Source organism: Pieris brassicae, chromosome 8, assembly GCF_905147105.1.
Source record: "Pieris brassicae chromosome 8, ilPieBrab1.1, whole genome shotgun sequence".
Lineage (NCBI taxonomy): Eukaryota > Metazoa > Arthropoda > Insecta > Lepidoptera > Pieridae > Pieris > Pieris brassicae.
The window spans coordinates 3,302,912-3,327,506 of NC_059672.1; the positions used below are offsets into that span (position 1 = coordinate 3,302,912).

Genomic DNA, 24,595 nt, shown 5'->3' on the forward strand with positions numbered 1-24,595 from the left:
TAAAAAGCCTATGATAAAATATTTTTATATGTAACAGCAATTATTCGGATTGTGGTGAGGTAATTCCAATTTTTCGCAATTTCACACGCCGATTGGATTTTTTTTGGTTTTATTGTTACAAATCACGATACCTATAACGAAACGATTTCGTTTCAATGAAATCGAGAGTGACGTCGTATTCAATCAAGTTTTTGCAATTTTTATTGACTTTCATAACGCTATAATTTTAGGGTTTTTTGTGTGATATTCGTAAGATTGACATAGATGTAATAGGTGGACCTCATTGTTACGGTAAAAAATGAATTAATGGAAATATTATATATTGAATTTTGTTCTTCATGTCGTGTAGACAGTTGAACACTGAGAGGTGTTAAATGAGTAGATAACTTACACCAACTTCTCATAAACTGACTTTTTACAAGAAAATAAAAATAAGTTTTAATTAAAACCACAAAAAAAAAAAATTATATGTTTTTTATATCTACTCAAACCTATATAATGATTAAACATCTACCTACCATTGGTATTTACTATAGACAAATATTTTCATTTCAAATTTTACAATTTTGCAAATTAATATTGTATTTGTTTACACACACAAATACATAATATTTACAATACTCTCAACCTACAAAGTAATAATTAAAAATTAGATTTAGATTAATTAGAAAACAAATTAAAAAAGTTTTTTTATGTTACAGGAGGCAGACAGGCAGGAGGCTCACCTGATGTTTAGTTATACATTAAGTGAGCCCATGGCTCGCAAGCGCACTGTCGGCTTTTGAAGAATTGGTACGCTCTTTTCTTGAAGGACCCTTTTTTTAATGAGGTGAAAATGCGCTTAAGCAGGCCCGCGCCAAGGATATCGAGCTTGACGCGGGGACTGTGGGGCTGGGTCTACACTCAAATCCCTCTGCTATTCAGATGTGTAGCGAGACCCGACCCACTAAAAACACCTCAGCCCTTCACACGCCCTTAAGATGGGCCTTCGGGGTTCGCCAGGCATTCTACCCAAGGTTCTTGAAGGACCCTAGAAGTTTGTTCCGTGTGTGACCTTTAATACTGGAAGCATTTCCTCGCCGTATTGCGATATTTATTCGTTGAGGAAAACAACAGCTCTGTATACATATTTAGAATAACCTATTGTTAAAAGTTTGCTTTTACTAATAATAACAGAGTATTACTACCCACATCTCCTTAATAAACTTAATAAGCCGATGCAAAGTTTTTTGCGCATCGCAAGTGCGTGCAACATTTAATGTCTACATTCATGTATGTGAACAAGAATTAACAATTGGATTCCCATGCAATTGCAATTATGCAACGAAGACGTACGCATTGATAACAAGGTTTTTTGTAAATAAAACCCGTGAGAGATAACTCAATTAGATTTATAGGTTAGTAAAACTGTAGATTAGTTCAGTGTCCTTTTTTACGAGGTATCATTGCTGTTGTATAAATGTCTGGGGATGGATTCCAGACTCCTAGAAGCTTCAGCTTTCGAAGTTTAGTTTGGTGCATGGCCATCTAGATCCTATCCCCTAAAATACCGCTAGTTTGATGTGATACAAACCTTAAAGATCGCGAAAAAGCGCCAAAAATTCTTATACTGGAATTATATTATTTGTATAGTAAAATGCTTATAGATATAATAAAATAAATTATTAAAAAAAAGTGTGTGTACATTACACACGCGTTAAAAATGTTTTTTAAAGTAAAAATGTTTTTCAATAATGTTATTCTACGTTTGTAGAAATAACGACACTAACAATAGAAAAAAAGCTATTTAATACATTGAAAGTTTTATGACAACGCATTATCTTTATTAAATAGTTAAATAAAGTTTATTTAAATATCACAAATTAAATTGTTGACTATAGCTAACTTCACGGTCGCACGCATCGTAAAAATTTACTCCCATCATTTTTTCTTAACGCGCCAAAAGAAGTGTAACTGAATAAAGTGAAAGCATATGAAAATATCTTAAAACTTCTTAAAGATGTATCAATAAAAATTGTACTAAAATAAATTTGCCGTGGCCTTTATTTTTGCGTTTCGTTAAGTCGCCCATCAAATATAAGTTATATGTACGAAGTTGACCTCAGACAAAGACTGCACATTATGAAAATGAATCTAAAAATTATGCGTCGCGGTCTATATCGTTGTCTATGCATTTTTTTACAATCTGAGTGATGTACTTGAGTGCAGACTATTTCAAATTTCCTTGAATTTTTATCAGAAACTTATCCTAGGCATTCAGAGCGCGCAGAGGAGATTCGCCGTAGTCGCTTTACATTTATGAAGATTTAGGCTGAAATTCGTGTGCATTCAAATTTGTGTATGTCGCAAATTCATCCCCAGTGAATACAAATATGATGCAGTCATCGTGATTCATGTGTCTGCTGCAGTAATGAATAAATTGTCACATCGGGCATAGAAACGTAGTTTTTTTGTTAAAAATATTTTGCGCTTTGGATATCAGGTAAAGATAACTTCTTACAAAACGTCGCCATACATTTGTCATAGGAAATTACAAAATACCGAATACAGGTATCCCATTATATCTAAGTATATTTATTTTAATTGAAGTTCCATTTATATCTACAAAACTAAAGCCTTATCGTATCGTAAATCGTACTATGAATCGTAAATGGTATCGAAAAATTGTTTGACCGCTATAATCAATGTATCGCTCTCGAAGGCGTTAAGTAATCTAATCAAATTCTTTAAAAATAAATTATATCTTAGCCTACGAACTTTTCAGCCCACTTAGTAGGTTTAGATATTTCAAGTTCTAAGCGGGAATTTTGATGCATTCAAAAATATTATTATTATTGTTAAGCGTTTCTTGCTGTAACCCAATATATTTATAAACATTTGTTTTAGTTATATGACTAATACTTCACGAATATACAATGATTTAAAAACTACGTGTAGGCAACGAGCCTTCTAGCATGAGCATCCTGCCGGTTTGCCTTCTATTACATAAATAATAAAAATGTGTGCGTGTGTTAGTGTACACACGTAAAAAGAACGAACGAAACTTCTTGATGACCTTATTTTGGGAAAAATCATCTACTAAATAAAGTTAAATTAGATAAAATTTAGCAAAAGGCTTTTATTATCATAGACATGAATACAAATAATACAATTATGTAATTTTACCTCACTAAGATTATTACAAAATTTCATTAAATTTAATAGAATTATTACTGTCATTGTTATCGTTATATTTGTGTTAATAATGGCTACGAATCTCTTCGAATCAAAGATGGCGCGTAACCGAAACATGTGACGAAATTTTTTTCCAACGCCGATAAAGAAGTTACACTACAAAAAGTTTTAAATATATTAATTTCAAAATGGTATAAAAAGATAGCTTCCCGCTGCTTGTACAGATCTCGTGTAACATCTATTTCTACGTGAATTACATTAACTTTAATTCAGTTTAAGAAACAAAGTACTCAGATTCTTTGAGACACTAAAGCACACTAAGATATCGTTAATTCTCTACACAAAAGCTTTACGTTAGTAAATGGCTAATACCATCCGAAAGTCCTCAGATAAAATCGTCGCATTGTGTCGTATACTAGGCCTAAATAATTCGCTAATTTGCTGTATTTAAAGCGGTCGTATCACAGATCATCTGATATTTTCTGAATGATGGTACTTTCTCTTCATTTACGTTCGAGATTTAAATTAAAACTACTATCACTATTGTGGGTAAGGCTCTAGTAATTGCTAAGCACAGATACTGCCCGACTTCTATATTCAGACTAGTTGTAATTGATCACAAGGCGTAGAAACAAAATAATCTACCAGGTTTTATAAATCAACCAACTCATTCACAAGTCAATAAAAGCTTCTAGAATTTTTACTACCACGTACGCACGTACCACTCAATACATATTTGACCCACGGAACTCAGATAAGGCTATGTCTCGGTTCTGACTCTTACCATAGCCTTACTCATCTAAAGCTATCAAATATCGAACCATTCATTTTGATGAAAAATATCATGTTTAATAAAAACCACTTTATAGTAAACACTAAAAGTAATTAAGCAAGAATAATTATATACTTGTATATAACCCGTTATATTCGCTCCAATTTCCCCATCTTGTTATAAAGGAACATTACAATTAGATAAGCTGTAATGATAGAATCGATTACAATCAACTCCATTACTACTCCGTATTCAATATTCAGCTTTTACTAACAATATGCTTGCAACTTGTATGGAAGATTGATGGTATCAAGATAAACTATCAGAAGGCAAATTTAATGTGAATTAAAATGGAAACAGGTATTTTTTGGCTACAGGTAAACATAATTGCTGCATGAATTGCATTGATATGTTTTTTTTTTTTGTATTTATGTAAAAATATTTTTTACTGTGTCTCAATATGAGAGCTTTCGGTGAAAATAATAAATTATTACAACAAAAGTTCCTAGTTACGTCCAAATATTGTTTGAAAGAAACCTGCAAAGGCAGATATAGAGATATCTTATTGAGACATAGTTGTAAAACTAATAAAATAATATAGAATACGTAATACAGTTTTACCTAACTGTCGCGAGATTTTTAAAGAGTGAGCTTTTAAAGAAACCACGTCAAAAAATGAAAGCTATTTAAAATTGTCGCATGCACTCACTGATGCGTATAATAAACCAGTTTATCGTACACGATCGAAATTAAATCGAGCAACTGACAGTTATCTAACTACGCACAGTGAAAGCGAAATGTCTAATTATTTTTATTTTTTTTAATCACAGAGATGACACAGCGGTATTTCGATTACACTGTATTATTTACGGTACAAATTTATATGATATAGTCCTAACAATGGCGTGAGGTATTTAGAAAGAACCACAAGTCTACAGTAAAAAAAATATTGATAGTATTTTTCCTTAATTAACCCAATTCTATATAATTAATTATTTGACGTTTGATAAAAAAACCACATTGGGAGTTTTAGTGTAGACACAAAAAGTACTAAAATTTTAAAGCTTATAAAAGCTCAACCGTATTTAATAAGCTTTGGAATTCTTAACTGTCAGATAGGAAACCTTGTTTTATTGTCTTGATCGAATTTAAATTGGTCTCTATTGACATCTGATAGCATTATATTTTGTTATATCACTTCCCTTTCTATTATTAAACAGTATATTAATTTTTAAAGAAAACACTTTTTTACGGGATTGAAGCTATGTATTATTATAAACTTACAGTAATGTGTAAAAGTTATATTAATAAAAAGTATATTAATATTAATTTACACAGATAATAAAATATCGGAATTAATTTTCTGTTTACGTAAATAAATTGTACAGTTATGTTTGTGTGGTGGAAATTAAGATATTATTACTTAGTTTTTGTTTATCTTAAATGTATTTTTTATTGAATATTTCTAATTTTATTTTTTTGCGAAAAAAGCAGAAATTTGATGTGGTCAATATTTTACAAGGAATTTAAATTATGTGTCGTGCGATTTTAGAATTTATTTTTAATTTTTCTACTTTGTAAAGGGTAACAAGTATCATTGGATAACAATGACTAAAACTCGAGCAAAAAAGTAGTCGGCCGCCGGCAGCGCGGTCACTTTCTGGTTTACTAGGTCGAGTAATTTTATTTTATTTTTCTTTTTTATCGCGTTAACAGTGAAAATTACAGTGAAAACGAGTTGTAGCTTTTTACTACATGATATTTTATTATTGTACGCAACGAAATTAAAGCATAATTTTTAAACAGTGCCGAGTAAAATGAGATTATAAGTGAGTTAAAGATTATATGTATCATTTTACTTGTACTAAAATAAATAATATAAATTAGTTAAATTTATAATATTCAATAGAAGTAAATAATTTGCTGCATACCTGAATGTTTATCTGTTGTTGTTACAGATTAAATCGTTTTATGATAGCAAGTGTGGGATTTGAATAATTAATATATATTTTTATAATTATTGAGTAGTTATATTATTTCGATAAATGTTGTATCTAATGCGCCCATTAATAAATCTTCGTGATTTATGCGTGAGAATTTGTTGTTTGCATAATATTATTAGTGATATAAATTTTGAGACGCATAAAATTTTTATAATAAACAAATTTTTATTTACAACGTGTGGAAATGTGACTAATTTTATTTGATCAATTATGTTAATTTGACACAGTGTTCGGATGTCATTATTATTTATGAATATGTTTGTTGTTTAGAGATGTTATTTAGACCAAAGAATAAATTCTTTGCATCAGAGAGTTTCAAATTTTATAACACACATTTTCGCACTTAATAAAAAAAAACCTACCTTTCGTAGAGAAGAGTACAGAATTCTCGAAAACGTAATCGCTCCAAATCACTTTAAAAAGTTATTAAAATTCTTAATATTATTAATCCAAACACTTAGCACATTCAATCACAAAATCCATAGGAGTCAGTAGCACTCGATATCCATTAAGAGCAGTTGACGCTAGGCGCGTGCGCAGGTCGGCATGGCGTCGCGTTATCAGCGCGAGCGGCGCGCCGCGCGACAACAACAGAACTTGAGAGCCGATCTCAATAGTAACAAGAAAAGAAAACGGTCCAGTTTCAGCAAGGCTTCCGGATGGCTCGGACGGGGCGCGGTCTATCTCTCTCACACGCGCTCTCGCTCTAACGGTACTCGGCTTGAACGATAGCGCTAGTCGCAAATGCGACACCGCCCAGCGCGACAGCCTTTGAAAGCTTGCTCGCGTTTTCCCGCCACTTACGTTCCATTTTTAAATTGAACACTTAGCCCGATATTTTCTTGAAATTCTGAAGTACCATTTTAAACAATTAATTAGTTTCATATATAAAATCACTTAAGGGCGCAGTTAACCTTAGCATACCATAGATTACATAAGACTAGACGGAGAAACGTTCTTATCATGCGCAGAATGATAAGCGGTTCGTTAAAGTCTTTTGTATGGGTTAATAATTCAACATTGTGCAAGACCTGATATTGTGCAGATAATTTTTGTTTTTTAATTAAAATGTGTCGTGAAAGAACATGATTACGAAACGCGAGCAATAAATTTAGGTTAACTGAGTGTTTTTAAGAAATTCCGTTTATGTTATTGATATTTTTTTTTATATTTATAGCAAATGTAATTCAGACTTATTTTAAGACTCGTTAATTAGTTTCGGTGGCGTTTTTAAAATCTATATTTAGAGTATTACAAAATTTTCAATAAATTAACAATTAAATAAACAATTTTTTTCCAATGAAAGCAATGTGTGCAGTATCGAACATGAGCTTTGCTATCTAACTTGCTTTTTTATAACAAATGTTGACGTGACTTTAATATATTATGAAGTTCTGTAGTTTACGTACAACAGTTTTATGCTTGCTTATAAATATCAAGACATATAGAGAGATTTATTTAAAACCAAAAATTGGTATCTTAATTTTATATTTATTAAAGTAAATTTAAATCATCTTTAATGGTGGCAATATTTAATCAATTTTATTAAATTAATTTATGTTGTTTAACTAATTGACCTATTTAGTTAGCTTGTAAATACAATTTATCTTTACTATAACTTTAAGTATCTTCAAAATTCAAATATTTGTTCGATTAAATATCGACATTTTAATGTTTCACTCCAAAATATTTCATTCATTAAATTTATAGTCTACAAAGTGCTAAAAGTAATATAGTACTTTATTCCGACAAGTTAACAAAAATAAATATTAAAAACACATCAAAAGTATAGTAATTTGATATTCTCCGAAAACGAAACAGTTTTAAGGTGTTAAAACTGTACTTAATAGTCTAAATTGCATAAAAAGGTTCATCCGAACTCGTTATAACTCTTTCAAGAAGCTTTTACCCTAATAAGCCTTCGTTAGCGGCGTAAAAATTGCCTTATTTAATATACTGTATGAGCTGCTATTGGACAATCTGTATTGCGACTGTTCCTTTAACATTTTTAGGTCACTTAAACTTTTGTTCGATGGAATGATTATTATACACACAACTTAACGAAACATACATTTTGGTAGTAAATGGCCTTGTCTCTACTAAGATATTTCTTTCCAGCAACTTTTTGGTTTAATTGTTGTATGCAAATTTTAATCATGTGCTTTATAGATATGGGTGGCTAAACCGGAAAATATAAAACAGTTATGTCGTGTAAAGTTTGTATAGAACAAACTACAATTACATTTGCTAATAAACATAAGTTTAAGGAATTTGGTGGAATATTTATATTAGTACTTTTTAATATATGTTATAACGCATCATAATAACAATAAACTTGTTATCTGTTGGTGCAATGATAAGATGGATATGGTATGTGTTTAATATGAGTTAAAAGATGTAATGTCTCCTAACATAATTTTGCCATTCTATGAACGGTTTGACGGAATTTTTTGAGGACCAAATTTCTATGGAAAAAACTATATTTTTTACACACTACTGATGATTATTTTCTTATTCATAAAGATGACTGTTATAAACGCTATAGATTACCTGTTTCCTTCACTTAAATAACTCATTTAATTTTGTAAATTTGTAGAAAAGTGGCAATACCTTTCACTTCTTATCAATTTTATAGGTATTTTTGTAATTTAATTAAAAAAAATATTATTTATACAAACTAAACAAATTGTCACATATAAATCCTAATTGGTTAAAATAAACAACCCTTTTCCTCATAATAATCTAACAAAAAAGGCCGCGTGTTATGCTAACATATATAAAATAAAATTGTAACGAGTATCCAGTAATTGCAATACATATATACAGAAAGTAAAACTCTTAATAATATTACATCAAATAATTTAATAAGATACATATTTTACATGTATTCAAAGTTTTTTAGATGAAATAGTAAGTTATATAAATCAAAGTCAATGTCAAAATAACTTTATTCAAATAGATAAACAGGTACACTTATGAACGTCAGAAAAAAATTAATTTAATTCTAAATTTTAAAGTTCACAGACAAGGACGTAGAGCTGGTAAGAAGAACTGGCAAGAAACTTTCACTCTATTTAATCGCGAAGTTTTATAAAAAGCTTACACAAATTGTTTGAACTGGAGTAAACCAATCCCAAGGATTAGGATCATTTAAATATTTGTCGAATTTATAAAAAGCTTTATAGTGCTTTAAACCCCAAAATATTTGATATAAATAGTAAATGGCGCTACAATCTATCTTAGTATCGGCTTTCTGCATCTTTCATTGATCATCCTCCTAAAGAAATGTGGATATTCACAAGGCTTCGAAAACTCGCCCTCAGCATTTAGCGTCGTTACATAATCAGAAGAACTTCAAATTATTCAATAAAATAAATCTTTTCGTTTCGATTTATAACACCAAAAAGAATCAGGGTAAAGTTTAGTATTATCTACACGTTTTTCTATACACTCTATAAGGAAGATTGCAAAAACGTTGACTTATTTAGTTACAACGTTAAACCTTGCGAATTAGTTGCTCCAAATGAATTGCGCAGTCTCCATAGTAGCAGGGCGTGGTCAGGAGACCTTAGAGAACGGATGTGGTAGCCTCGCTCCGCCATTTCAGATCAGCGTTTGATGATAACTACATCTGAAGTGAATACAATAAAATATGTATCGCGGAAGTGAATGCAATATCATTAAAACATATCTGTTATATGAACATGCGGAGGAAGAGTTAACAATCGACACAAAACCTCTCTTTCCATCTTAAGTACCTACGAGGAAAATGTATGTGTTTTTTTCGTAAGTATTCTTTATAATTTCTTATATTGTGTAATACACAAAAAAATTGTCGCTGATCGAATTCTCAGGAACCCTCAGGTTAGAACCTAATTAACCGAAACCATTGAATTGAAGAGTCTATAGATCATAATAAATATATATATATAAAAGTGTTTAGTCGCTTATACTAAAACTACTAAAGATATTGACAATATAAGATGAACATTTCCGTTACATATGTGTAACTCTAGCGGTTTAGGCAGCGCACACCAGAATTGCTCGCATATGGTAGATGTTTTCCTACTTGATATTTTAGACAATTTTCACAATATCTTTATAAATTGTAGCCTCTGTGTTATTCTGATGTTGAAGCTATATTATAGCGTTTATAATATAAGTAGGATAATACGACGATTATTTCGGGACTGAAATGGATATGCAAAATCTTTATCTAAAATCCTAATACTTATATACAGGTAAATCTAAAATAATTGTCGTTAAATGTGACAGTTGACTAACACGCGCAAATTACTAACACGCTCCATAGACTAGTAGTCTGTGTCTATCATTTCTTTTAATTTATCTTAGAATGTCATATAACTTCTTTTAAAAAGTATTTTATGCTATAAATTATAATTATAATTTCGATATTGTAATATTGTACGTAGCAATATTTAAAGTCGGGGCGGGGCGTGTCTATAGCAAAAAATATCTTGAGTGAAAAGGTCAGAGCGTCGAAATTAAACTCGAATCACTGTAATGAGAGCAAAATATCCAGTATTCAGTCGATTCGAAAGAGCCCTCCGAATTTTCTTGCACCAGATAATTATGATATGATAATTTATGTGCATCGCTTTTGGCGCGATCATAAAGTTTTATGACTTAATTTTTGTTCTGCGAAGCGTTTTTTGATTATGGAGCAATTGTTTATGTCACAATTTGTTCAATCATTAGTTTATCATTAAATGAAGTCCCGTAACCACCAATGTGTGGGGCAGACATCTGCACGTTTTTAGTTAACAGATATCTTCCTTAATTTCTACGTTTAAGTTATTTTCCTCACCGTACTATCGTAGTACGCATAGAAAACTTAATACAGTCAAAGTTCGTGCGTACGTTACTGATCAGCTAAGAACAAAGCTGTTATCAATTATATTGGTTTAAGTAGGTGGCCTCGTAACTAATTTTAATAAGTCCGCGTGGACAACCGGAAAGGTCCACACAGATCCGTCTAAGTAGCGATCTGATTAAATAATTTATGTGTACTGCGAAGTTATTGCGGATACATTTTGTCATAATTGTTAACATTAAGTACATAGTCATAATAGTATCCGCGTATATACCAAACTTAGATACATATGTTAATTTAACTAATATTACATATAGATGCTAAACTTAGCAGTCATAGGCAGGCTTTCTGGTATTGTGATACTCACTATATGTATTATACTCACATTACGATAAAATTCTGTCCTGTTCGTGTGCCTCTATATAAATTCTACTTTGTACCAGCGGATATATATTCATTAAATTCTATGAGCCTATTAATTTTTAAGGCCACACACGACTCATCCTGCATTTACACGAATACCATTCATCACGTCATCCAGATTTGTCATTATTTGTGTAACGTACAGTTAAACTAATATAATGATAAAATTTAATTTTTACTTAATTAATGTTAAAATTGAAATAAATGCAAATGAAATAACAAAGCATGGCATACACAGACTCTATTAAGCGTGTTAGTAGTCTGTGCGTTTAACTGTCAGCTGTCACACTTAACGTAGTGGTCCGTTGTCGTAAAAATTGTGCAATTATTTACATACAACAGTAATGTTTATTACTAGCAAAACTCGCTTAAAAAACTCATTTTGATAAAATCTGCAAAATAAGCTTTTAATTATTTAATTATTGTTTATATCTTTATGCAATACCCTTCGAATTTTTAAGAAAAAGTTAAAAAATTGCCGAAATCAAATCTGTGGTTTTAATGTTTCGGAGAGAAATAACATATAATTAATAAATAATTAGTGTTATCTAGTAGACTGCAATGCCCTTTACGGTGATTATAAGTAACTTTAATTTTTTTTTATAATCTATTATTTCCATACTTAATTAAGGAAAATCAAATATGATGGTGAAACGTTATCAATACATAAATGTATTAATGGTCCACTACATAGGCTCAAAGATGATTTAAAATTATTATTATAATTTGTAATTTATTCTTTATATGGGGTTGTGAATACAAGTTTTTTAGTGTAACTATTAAACAAACAATTAAAAATCGAACATGACTTTTATGATCTGTAATACAACAGGCAACAGGATTCGTAATGAGTAGTCGAATATTGTACGGTTTGCATAGAGCGGGTGAGTGGGGTGCGGGACGGGGGCGCGGGCGTGGTCGGCGCCGGCCGCTCGCCTTGACTTCACCGTCAAGCATCGCATGATCTCCTGGTATACAGCGCTATTTGAGTTTTGATACTTGACAGTAGGTAAAAGTATAGGTATTTTTTGTCTAAAAAAGCTTTCTGACGTCTGACCAGTAAACGACATAGTTTAACTAGGCTTACTAGAAATCATTTAATAATGTCTGTGGATTGTTATGTATAATTGAAGCTAAGTCTTGCAATGTGCAATACGTTAGCTTAAAAAGATAGTGGAACATTTAGAGTATTTGCCTACCGTTAATTACAATTCAAACCATAATCATATACTTTTTCACAACTTTACAAGTATCACTAGATCATTCATGAAATATGTAGAACGATGATTTTACTAATTTATGAGTTTTATCCTAATAATATTCGACGAGTTTTTAAATTAAAATTTTTATTCTTTACCCGAATCTTGTATCAAATCATGGGTTTGTTAATATCCTTCATTAAATTTAACGTAGAACACAAACAAATTATATTAGTTTTTGACTTCACTACGTAGATAACCCAATGTACCAAGTATCAAAGCAAGCCGATCGCAGTACAATCCAAGTGAATGTGGCGACTGTGCAGTGCTCGGGCGCGGTGATAACGCCGTCGTTATCACAGCGAGATGTATCATACCTGCACTGAGCTTTGTTCTATATCCAGGGATACAGTTACTCGATTGCCTGACCCACTTACATTTACGCTTTCAAATTTAACGCTAACCTTGTATGGTTTTGTCTATTTTCTTTTTGTGAATTATATTATTCGGCTGCACAAGTACTATAGGAGGCAAACGGGCAGGAGGCTCACCTGATGCTAAGTGATACCTCCGCCAATGAACACTCACATTACCAGAAGGTTCGCAAGTGCGTTGCCGGCCTTTCAAGAGAATTTTATCCGAGATTTATTATAATACATTTCGTTACCATAAGTATATAAAAACAGATTGCAAAAATTATTAGGCAATGGGCGGCCTTATCACTAGCGACTGCTTTTAGGCAACCCTAGAAAAGCAAAAAACAGAAATACCGAGGCGAGATTTATAGGCGAGGTGCGAGAGCTAATTTTAATGTACTAAAATATAAGTTTATATCATTAAATAAAACAAGTTGTTTTTATCGCAGTCAAGTATTAAATTGTAAGGGATAATAATTAAAGTTTAATGAATTTAATTAATCAATTAGCTATCATACCTCGATTTAAGATCTAATGAGGCTGTTAAGGATATTAAACATCCGTTCCTCGTATGGAAAAGAACCCGCTATTTAAAACCTAATATAATCCTTACAAACTAAATTGTAGGGGAATGTCTTAGAGGTTTAGTTTAATAAAGGTTTATTTAAGAGAACTTCTTCTTTTATAACTTTGTGTGTATCATATAATTGATACACAAAATACATTTTTGTCTTACGGAAGTACTTTTTTATATGTATAAGAGAGATCCCTGGCGTATGTTAGAGATATTTATTTGACGGTGCTCGGAGATACATGGAACCGCGCCACATAACCTATTATTCTTTAAATATATACAGGCCAGAAGCAACACGGCCTCCCACAGCACACTACTTAATGCTTAAATTTTTTCATAGAATACTTCCAGATGTGATATGGTGGTCTTCAATACAAGCCACAGCTCCTAAGTTATGCTTGTATTTGTTGTTCCAAGTCGCACCTGGCAGAAGGACACATTGTAGGATGAGGTGTTTGTTGGATCGTCTCACATGCCAGAGCTTGTTTATAATGAGCGCGAAGTAGATATTCGGCAAAAGCACCATTTCCTGTCAGAATTTGTGTCATGGAAGGTCCGTTATTTTCTTTGAGCGTCCTTTTATTTTTTGTGAAGGTTTGACAAACTTGCAGTTAGGCCCTTACCTTGTGTTCCACTGTTCATCCCACTTATCGTCTTCATCTCCTTAGAAAAGTCTTTCTAAATCTGCTGATTTCTCGTAATGTTATACCGGTACATAAACAAATGTTCAGTTACATATTAATTTTAAGTTTCAATCAGATTTGATGTTTTTTCTCAGTTACTAGTCGAATTTAGTTAACGAGACAGTCTTAAGATTAGTTGTGACAGTAAATTTCGACATATTTTTTGATGTTGGTAACTCGTAAATTGTATAAGAAAACTAATTAGTCCTTAGTGCATAACATTGCATAAATCACATACATTATGGGTAAATTAAAGGTTAGGTTTATTGAAACTCGACGATGTGTTAGTAATATTATTTATAGGGAAATAGGTATATTAACAAGACATTATAGTCATACTTGCCATTCAGATGTCAGTTATATTATTAAAGTTTATATACCGAGCCTGCAATTGAACTATCCAATTATTTATATAGTTAAGTAACTAAAGATTGTATTTATTTAATATATATTAAATGGATACAGTTCATTCTTTGATATATATATATGGATCTGATATACATCAAAGACACATATTTAGCTATTTTATTATTATCTTAGTACTGTGTACTTAGATAGTTGGTGTTGGGATCACTCATAAGCAACCAGAGAGGATGTGACGGAGATATCAGTAGACGGTATAGCAGCAATAAGCAAACTGACCAAAATATGGCAAAACAGAAACGTGTGGAATATTGCACTAAGCAGGCTCATCATAACTTTGGAATTTTCCATATATTGTACGAATCAGAGACCTGGTTAATTCGTGTAGCGGACCTTAAACAGATAGTGTATTCGAGTTACGGTGTTGAAGGAGATTGTTACGAATACCATGGACTGCTAAAAGGACCATTAACTTCATGTTCAACCAGCTAAAGATCACCACAAAACTGTCAACTATTGCCCATATTGCCAGGAGAGAACCGAAGAGTCTCGCTGGTAATGTTAGTCTTCCCAAATTGAGATAACTATGGGTCTCAACATTTAAAAGAGAATAGACCTGTATGTAGGCAGTAAAACGACATATGAGGGCTTTCAAGACAGGCATGAAGACTTCGTTGTCCGTAGTAATTAATACCATGAAGTCTGACAATGATTGTCTGTAACTCATGGTATAACTCGGTGGCTCAATTACGATCGACTGAATAACTTATGAATTGGCCATAAAAATCGTGAAGAATTTCGGAAATATTCCCCAAACTCCTATTCAGGATTGAATACAAACAACATCTCCTTAACGTGTATTCCAAAGAGCAGATAATCAAAGAATCTTGCAAGTAATAAAATTAATTTATACGGTTTTCATCGTAATAGGAGTGACTTGATACTATATTACAATTTAATATATTCAAAAAATGCTGCGTAGATATACAATGTACATAGATCATATTCGTCATTGAAATAATTAATATTATCATAACATGAACAAGAAACATCATCTGGCCACTTAAATGATAATTTTGTACAGTCAAGTACAAAATAGAAAAACACTTTTTGAACGGATTAAAGCTATGCATTATTATTAAAAACTTATAATTATCAACTTTGGGGCAATAAATACAGATAACACAACTTTCTCTGCAGCTGTGATACTTTTGACATTTAACACCTTTTGTCTTCAGTCACCACGCACGCTGAAAAGCACGCGAAACGTCAGAAAAAATTTAAAATTTAGAATTATGTCAATAATTATAAGTTTTTAATGATAATACATCGCTTTAATCCGTTCAAAAAGAGTTTTTCTTAATATGTACAAGCTATTTTAACAAAATACAATAATATGTACAAAATAGAATCTTGATGTAACGTTATCTTATAATACCCGATTCGCAAATGTGCCCTTTAACGTCAGCATTTAAAATAGAACTAGCTGCCTACTGAAACGATTCCAAAGCAATTTTTAAAAGGCCATCGACGCACTTGCGAGCCTTTTGGCAAAATGAGCCTCCTGTCTGTTTGCCTCCTGTTACATAGAAAAATTAAATATAACCATGTGATTATTATATATGTAATAATTATTATACATATGTAGAGACATAATTATATTTCTTTTAGATTGTTAATTATATTTTATGTGTCAAAAGTGACGTTTCATTTAATTGTAATGACGGAAAAAAACGACGAGTTTTGTTATGTCACTTGAACTTTTACAAATATTTTTTGTTCGCATATTTTCGGATTTTGATTAGGAATTGGCTTAAAACAGTCGGTTTTTTTTAAATATATGCAAGCATTAGAGTTTTATTCAACATATATATACAAGTTTCCATCAACAAAATCCATCAAATTGCTCTATCTAGTAAAACAAATACTTTTAATGTAAAAATGGCATTAAACACACAACACATAAAGGACTACAACCGTATATGAGTTAAAGACATTGCGCCAATAACGCAGATGTTTAAATATCTATTTTCACTCGTCTGTACAAAATATAGAATATTACAAAATGTATATTCATAGTGTTACGTGTGATGGTTCAATTATTTTAATTCATACACGCCTTATATCTTCAGGTAATTGCAACTAAAGACACAACATTGGACTCGACAAATAAGGACACTTCATGCAAATGCACGGTAAGTCTTCCACCAATCACCTAATATGAATATAAATTGGATATTCTATGAATACCTATACTTTTAGTTGTGTCTCAAAAACAGTCTTATTGTCGACGACGTCATAACAGAATGTCTCGTTTGTAAGACGAGTGTCTATTTGTTAAAATGTAATTGGCCAGATTTTGTTTATAAGAAAATCGTTATAAATATTGTTTATAGAGCAAGGTTAGGGACTTACTGTCGTATACAAATGCTTGTACTCTGCCCAGCTTTAGATGTCTAAATCTTTTTACAGTTCTGTATATTTAAATTAAATACTTTAATTCGGGATGGCAACTTACAAAAGACAAACAATATAAGTTATATATTTTAGTAACTTATTATTTATTAAGTATATATATTGTAGCTTCATAATATTCCAGAATGTTTTTTTCAAATTAGGCAAGGTCTAGCATAAAAATGGTTATTAGACCGTTTTATTCATACAATCAACAACCCTCAATCTAGATGCAGATTTTGTGTAGTGAAAATTCTTCTTCCTCTTCTTGAGGGTAAACTTTTACGAAACGCAATAATAATAATATTAGCGTCACGAAGATATTCAGCGTTTTTGTCGAAGAGGGAGCGATTGAGACCGATTGAGAGAGAGTGAGAAAGGGCGAACGTAGCATGAAAATAGCCATGGAGGGAGAGGTGGGAGAGAGCTATAGTGAGAAAGATTAAGAGAGAGAGTAAGGGAGATCGAAAAAAATACACGCTATTGTTTGACATATTATTTTAGTAGTTACATATTAGAAATTTAGATGGCAATTCTGTCGCATAATGTGTTGTGCAGTAAACACAGATTTTTTTGTATTTATATTATCATTAGCACGTAAACAGTGTGTAAACAGTATGAATATAGATCTATGTATCTGATTACAAATATATGGAGTAATCATATACTGGTATATGATCATCTTTTGGGGCTTTTACCTAAGTTATAATTAATTTACAAAGAAGTTTCACTTCTGACATGTGTACTTTGTATGCACGCACTTTTTTTTATATATTTTGACATATTCAACCGTCTATATTGTGATTTGGAATAACGAAGAAAGGCAAACACAACCTCGCAAGTAATTCTCTGTACGCAGTTTGTATCTAGCAGAAATTATAATTTTACACATTACAAACATCTTTCACTATAAACGTTTATAATGACACGAATAAATAATGTATGAGGTTTAGAGATGATTGTCGTTTCACGTTAGGACGAGAATCGCCTACGCAGGTTCCTATATTGCTTTAGTGTGTCTTGAATTAATAATGAGCTTGCAAACGATGTGTATGGCAAATTGAGCCATCTTAACATATTCAATTTGAATTTATTGCAATGAAATAACCTTTGTATTTGGAATTTATTTTGAAATTATTGTTATTGGAATGTTGCCTCTGGGCTATAAATAATAAGTCAGTCACTCGGAAGTTTACAAGATACGTATCTTACTTTTTGTGTATAGTCTAGGTGATGTTCTTCTGTATCTCTGTGATTACTCTCCCGATTTGATTGATCCAATTCTTTCCATTTGAGCTTATTGTAATCTGTTTAATTTTAAAAGTAAACGGAATAAATCGGAATATGAAGTTTTGGAACGCACCAATGTAGATATGATGACAAGTATAATGTAAAAATAATTTGAATAAAAACTTCTTAATCACTTTTGCTGACCAGTTTTTAAGACTGTGACCTTTTACACATTCGTCAGTTTAAGTCATATGGCATGCATATAATCCCTTTTTCCCTGCTTTCAGAAGAATTCGTTTGACCAAAAGCCACCCGTATCCAGATTGAGCATTCTGATAAACTAGGTCTGGATAGCCATGGTTGCTCCCCTCAATTCTTTGAAATCAATTTTAGTTTAGTTTTTTTTAAATTTAATTTAGTTTTGTATCTCTTCGTGTTTGTTATGTTCGCCTACATGTCTTGTCATTAACTTAACTTTTGCGTTTCTTGTACCAAAATCAGAGTGCCGAGCGTTGGCAAGCTTTTGTAAATAAATAAAAGTTTACAGAATAAGTAATTTAACCGTTAAACATTCTCATATTTTATACGCAAAATAAAGATATAAGAGATTCAAGCGATACGCATCAGTGCAGTGTTCCGTAAGATATCAAGGTCCGGCGCAGTACCGGCGTTCGACAGATGATCGGATGGATCACTTTACACTGATCGACTTACCCATCGATCGGTTACAGGAATGTCAATGTACCGGTTTGGAAATGGTCTAAATGTTGAATGTAAAAGTTGCAAGGAAAGACATCAACGCGGATAACGCAACTTCATGCAAAGTTATTTTCAACCAAATATTTTGTTCATGCACTTGTGACTCTTTCGACAACCGATTAGTCTTTATGTCTTTATTTCTTTATTAATTATTATGAAATTATTTATTTTAACATTTGATCTAATATTGATGGGTCGAGTGGAAGTTGGTGACTTTATACAATTTTATAATTTCTATTTTTATACATTCATTACTATATTATCAACGTTTTGTTTTTATCGCTCTCACTATGAATAAACGAGGCAAAGTTGTATGAGCAGTGTTTAAGAATGGAGGATTCAGGTTCTATATGTACATTGACATCACGAAAAACGTATTTCAAATCTGGAGGTTCACAGACTAAATAATAAACATGTATTTTTTTTATTATAGTACTTTTTGTCGCCATGTGAGTTGTGACGCATAGAGGCTGTGCTGATCGCGTGGCGCATCCTGCCTCGGGCGATCGCTGGTGGGAATCGGATTTATTGGGTATGCACAGTAACGAGTCCCACATACAAAAAGGGACCGACGACAAAAAAAAGGCTTCGAAAAAAAATGAAGCCGCACATTGAAGCCTCTTACCGTAGGTTCATTTTTTGACTTTCTGTACAATTACGTAAGTACAAAATCGAAAAAAAATATAGCACGTTAAACCCAAAAATACGACGGCATCAGGCACTGAAGCTTACATACTTGTCGATTAAGTAAAATAAATGACCACTATACAGAAATACACACCGAAAAGCTGGTTACACCACATTTTCTTATTTCAAAAGCTTCATATTTAACTATTAATGTACTATAAAAGTATAGGAATTCAAAAGACAAAGTCTACAGCGATAGCCAATAAGTAAAACAGTGTGAAGAGAATTCCAAGAGCGGTTAATGGTATGCTGATACGTCCAGCGATTGTAGGGGTGCAGTACTGTTGTGTTGTGGGCGGGTGACACGCAACGTAATGCAAATGCTCGCTACAAGATATTCGGAATCCTGATTTGTGTGGGTATTGTTTGGTTAACTGTTACTTCTATTTTCAGAAACGACCTATGACAATAGTGGAATGTTTGGGACGTATTTGGTGCAGTTGTATGTGATGGTTTAAATAATATTTAACTTTAACAGTCATTATATCGTTCTAATGTTGGGATTCTAAAATTACTCCGTCGTTAAGAAATTCCACTCACGTCATAAGTAATATAATATGTTTTTATTTGTGCAAGATAAACATATCTATATAGCTACTAGCTGCCCCCACGAACTTCGTTTCTCCTTAATTTGGTTTTAGTTAGCCTTAATACCGTGATACGAAAGAATAATTTCACTGTATTATCGTCACTATAATTTGATTTGATTTGATTTACACCTCGGTCTAAGTAACACGTAGTTGGCTATGCTAACACCAAAAATTTAAAAAGTAGAAATAATTAAATTTCACGGTATTTCGTTTAGTACAAAATAAATTTAATTTATACTTTAGCCTCAATAACACGTGGTAATCATAATATTGAATTGTAGCTTATATGACACGTTTGTCGGTTTACCATAGCAGTGCCATCTATTGATTACTTACTCAATCCAGTCGAAAAGTATCGACATATGTTAGAATCTTTTGGAGTTAACAGATAATTGTGACCGTCAATTAATTAAAGACAAATAATTTGCAATAAAATAAAATTGCGACTATAATTAAAGATCTAAGCTATCCTATCTTTTAGTTTGGACCAGACTGCTCACGGTGTGCCAATTTAATTTAAAATCGGTTAAGTAGTTTAGGAGTCCATCGCGGACAAACATCGTGACAGGAGTTTTATATATATTAAGATAAAGCTGCTATGAATAGTATATTTTTAATTGAATAATATGTAGTAGAAATTCTGTGAATAATTGTTCTTTTCTTCGAAATTCTAAATTCAAAAACCCGGTTAAATTCCATAATGCAGAATAAAGGCGTGTTTGAACCTAGCATTTCTCGTTTATCAGTAGTTTGACGAAAGGCCCGAAGCTATGCCCCACGATAATTAAGTCTATCCAAGTGTCTGCCGACGATATCTTCTTGCTGCGGGCCTGTTCCTTGCATCACAGCTAGACCGTGTACATGTTTCATAATGGAATAAATATAAGGATAAAGATTTTCTTTGTTTGGACAAATTATACAGATTTCATACTAATATTAAAAACTGAAACTGTTTAGCAACATTGTTGTTAAAAAATAATTTTGTGTTTGATGGTAATTTTTTAAGTTAACTAAATATTAATATTAATAAATTTAATGAACCTGCTAAAAATCTAAAGGTAAAAAAATATTTGGTAATTTATCGAATCACGGCTCCACCTTATAATAGCACCATTTTTTTTCTACAAATTTGTAGAAATATGTTACCATGCAATATACTAGTAATAAAAATGTGTACGTGTACTAGTGTACACATGTAAGAACTTAACTAAAACTAAACATCTTTATGACCTTATTTTTCTTTTATTAATTAATTTAATTAATTGTAATAGACTTATTACTGTCATTGTTATCGTTATTTTATATTTTTGTTATAGATAGCTTCGAATCTCTTCAAATCAACCATGGTAGGGACAAGCAAAAGATGGCGCGTAACGGAAAAGTGGGACGCGTAACCCAAAAATGTGACGCGTAACCGAAAAATGTGAGGGTACATTTTTTTCCAACGCCGACAAAGAACTTTCACCTCAATAATGTACCATGCATGCAAAGAAATTAATTAAAACATCATGATTTGTGAAATGAATCAAGGAAGGTACAATGTTTTGGCTTTAACCTAACCTCACCTAATCACAAACGCCACTTAGAAATAAGAAACAAATAATAATTACCTAAAAATTCAAAAAACTGACAGGGAACTGAGACAATATCATTTACTTGATGTATTTAATATTATCAGTTTTAGGGGTTCAAAGTCCTTGATCCTACAAATTAACCAAATATTTTTAATATCACAAAATTAATTTCATTTCCATTCATTGTAAACACGGCACAATCCGACGCCTGCAGACAAGTTTGACATTAGGCTGATATAAACATTGATGGTTTGAGCCAAATAGACCCATCTAGTCGTTCCATGAATTTATTTATTGGCGCGGAAACACTTAGATTGTGAAAACTCCAGTTCAAAGCGGATTGACTATATTTTCGCTAGAAGCGATATCGAAACCTGCTTTCAATGTTTTACGATTCGAGGGAAGTTTATTCCACAATTGAGGCAATGCGCGATTGGTACGATATTGTTCGTGGAACTCAAATCCATGGGTTTTAATGTGATTACATGTAGTGCGGTAACTCAGTACCGTCCGTTGAATCCATATGTATAGTTTTAGTTAAATTCTCGTTGCTTTCTGTTAGTTTGGTAATAATAAGTTATTGGATATTTGCATGTATGATTAAGAATACAATGTGTGACTATAATAACAAGTTACGAGTATAGCATGTATGTGATTCACAGAGAAATATTTGAGATCATTTAGAAAATGCAAACACCGTAACAGAAATTAAATTAATTACAGTAATCTTTTAAATACATAGAATTGCTTTCATTACTTCCTTCGACTTTTTACGTCATTGTAAGGTTTATCAGTTTTATCCGTATCATCTTGACGTCCGTTGTTCCACTTATAAACGTTTGTTAAGGTAATTTTTGCCGCGCATCACCACTATGTGAAAGGAAGAAGAAAGGAGCGGATTAATTCTTATAAGGCCGGCAGCGAGGCGAGTGTCAAAAAAATATTTTTACTTTATATTAACCACTTGACTATAACAAAAGACTAATATATATAATTCTTGAAATGCTTTGTAATGTAAACGCAGAGTGGCTACGTTTGCCTCTGGAGGCGTAACTACGACGATTTTGGTTATCGCCACACTTATAAAACTAAGAAAGCTTTGGATCGGACATACATATTACCGCGATTTATCAATTCAACTCATTATTAGCATATCAATGATAATGGAAATCACATGGAAAAATAGGTTTGTAGTTTACTAGGTGGAGGCCGTTCAAGCATTACGCAAAGCGTAAGGGGGAGCGATCAACAGTAATTATTTCCTTTTTTACTCGTACTGCAACACGAAATGCATTTTCGAGGATTACTACAAAAAATTAATAAATTTATTAACTGTTATTTATTTATGAGAGCTTTGCTGACATGAGGAGGGGGGAGGGATAAATAGAAGTAAATCTGATTGTGTAGTACATGAACGGCCCCCTTGAATGGGCCGGACACATTGGCCGCATTTATCGTGGCGGATGGGTCAAAGGTTAACGGGAAAAAATTGAAAAATTGTCGTAAGGAAGAGGGAGAAGTGGAATAATTTGGAGGAGGCCTTAACTCCGTCGGAGGTCGAGTACTAGTTAAAAACATATCTGACTTGGACTGAGTAAAACTATGTGTACTGGAATAGAGGCAATTTTTATTTTATTATATTAGCGTGGCGTAGAAAAAGAAGTAAAGATATTGGCTATTTAAGATAAATATTTCCATCATACACATCTGTGTAACTCTAGCGGTTTTGTCAGCGCATACGAGAATAGCTCGAAGATGGTAGATTTTCACACAATAACTTTATAAATTGTAGCCTATGTGTATAAGCTAAGCTATGTTATTGTAAAGTTTCATTACAAACCATTCTGTAGGTTTTACGTAAAACAAACACGCATCCATATTTACAAACTTCAGCGTTCAAAGCTTACGTTTCTTTAGGAAACCAAAACATAAAAAGGAATTAAATCAATCATTACAATCAAATAATATAAATGATAATGCTCGGATCTATTGTCATATTGAAGTCAAGATGGAATAGTGGTCTTTATCTAATCTTTGTTCATAAATTATGCACAGCGCAGAGTGCTTGCTTTAGATCAATCATATTAACTTGCTTCTGTTATTATCTATTCTCTAAATATTATCTATTATTCATTTACATTGTAGTTAATACGCCGTTATGATTACCGTGTGTACGGTCCCAGTAATCTGCGGAATATTGTATTACCATTGGGACAGTATATTATATATAGAAACATACAACTTCTCGTTTGGTTTATTAAACGATCTGATGTGGCACAGAGCACTTCTCTCAAATCTTCCAGCATATGGGCTCCCCGAGAAATTATGCGACTGGTGAACTGAGAAATTGATCTCTGGCCGATCGCAGTATCAAGGACGTCACAGACGGAGCATGTACATGAACAACAACATGGTTTAAGGTCCCATAAGGCTCTGTACTCGCCGGCCCTGTTTATGCATATCAATTATGTGTTGCCACATAGCAACGTTCGTTGCTATGCGGACGATAGTATTGACTCTATACACTGGCCGTGCTATTTCTGTGGCAGCTGTCAATCGGAACAAACTTGTGTCTGAAAAGAAATACAACCTTTGATTAAGAAGTCAAACTAGGACTTTAAAAATTAATTAATTAATTTAAATAATAAAAAAAATATTCGTTTTATTCTTGTGACTAGGCGTTGTATAAAGTGCAACTATTTGACCATATTTACGTCGTCAATGAACGACTGTGAGTAACGTTATGTCTTTTGCATGTACCCTTTAATTGTAATCTTTTCCCCACACAGGATTTAATCCTAAACTATATGTATATGTAGTAACAGCTACTAGAACAATTAACTATAAAGTTTTTACAGGA

The 24,595-nt window shown here is 32.2% G+C and overlaps 1 protein-coding gene across 1 annotated transcript in view; it reads right to left on the reverse strand.

Moving 5' to 3' along the window:
• LOC123713828 (transcription factor hamlet-like) overlaps window positions 1-6,520 on the reverse strand; it is an 89,909-nt gene extending 83,389 nt beyond the window's left edge. The window contains exon 1 of the mRNA XM_045667708.1: window positions 6,312-6,520. The gene's annotated coding sequence lies outside the window, so the exon portion shown is untranslated. The remainder of the gene's footprint in view (window positions 1-6,311) is intronic.
• Between the last annotated feature and the right edge of the window lie 18,075 nt (window positions 6,521-24,595).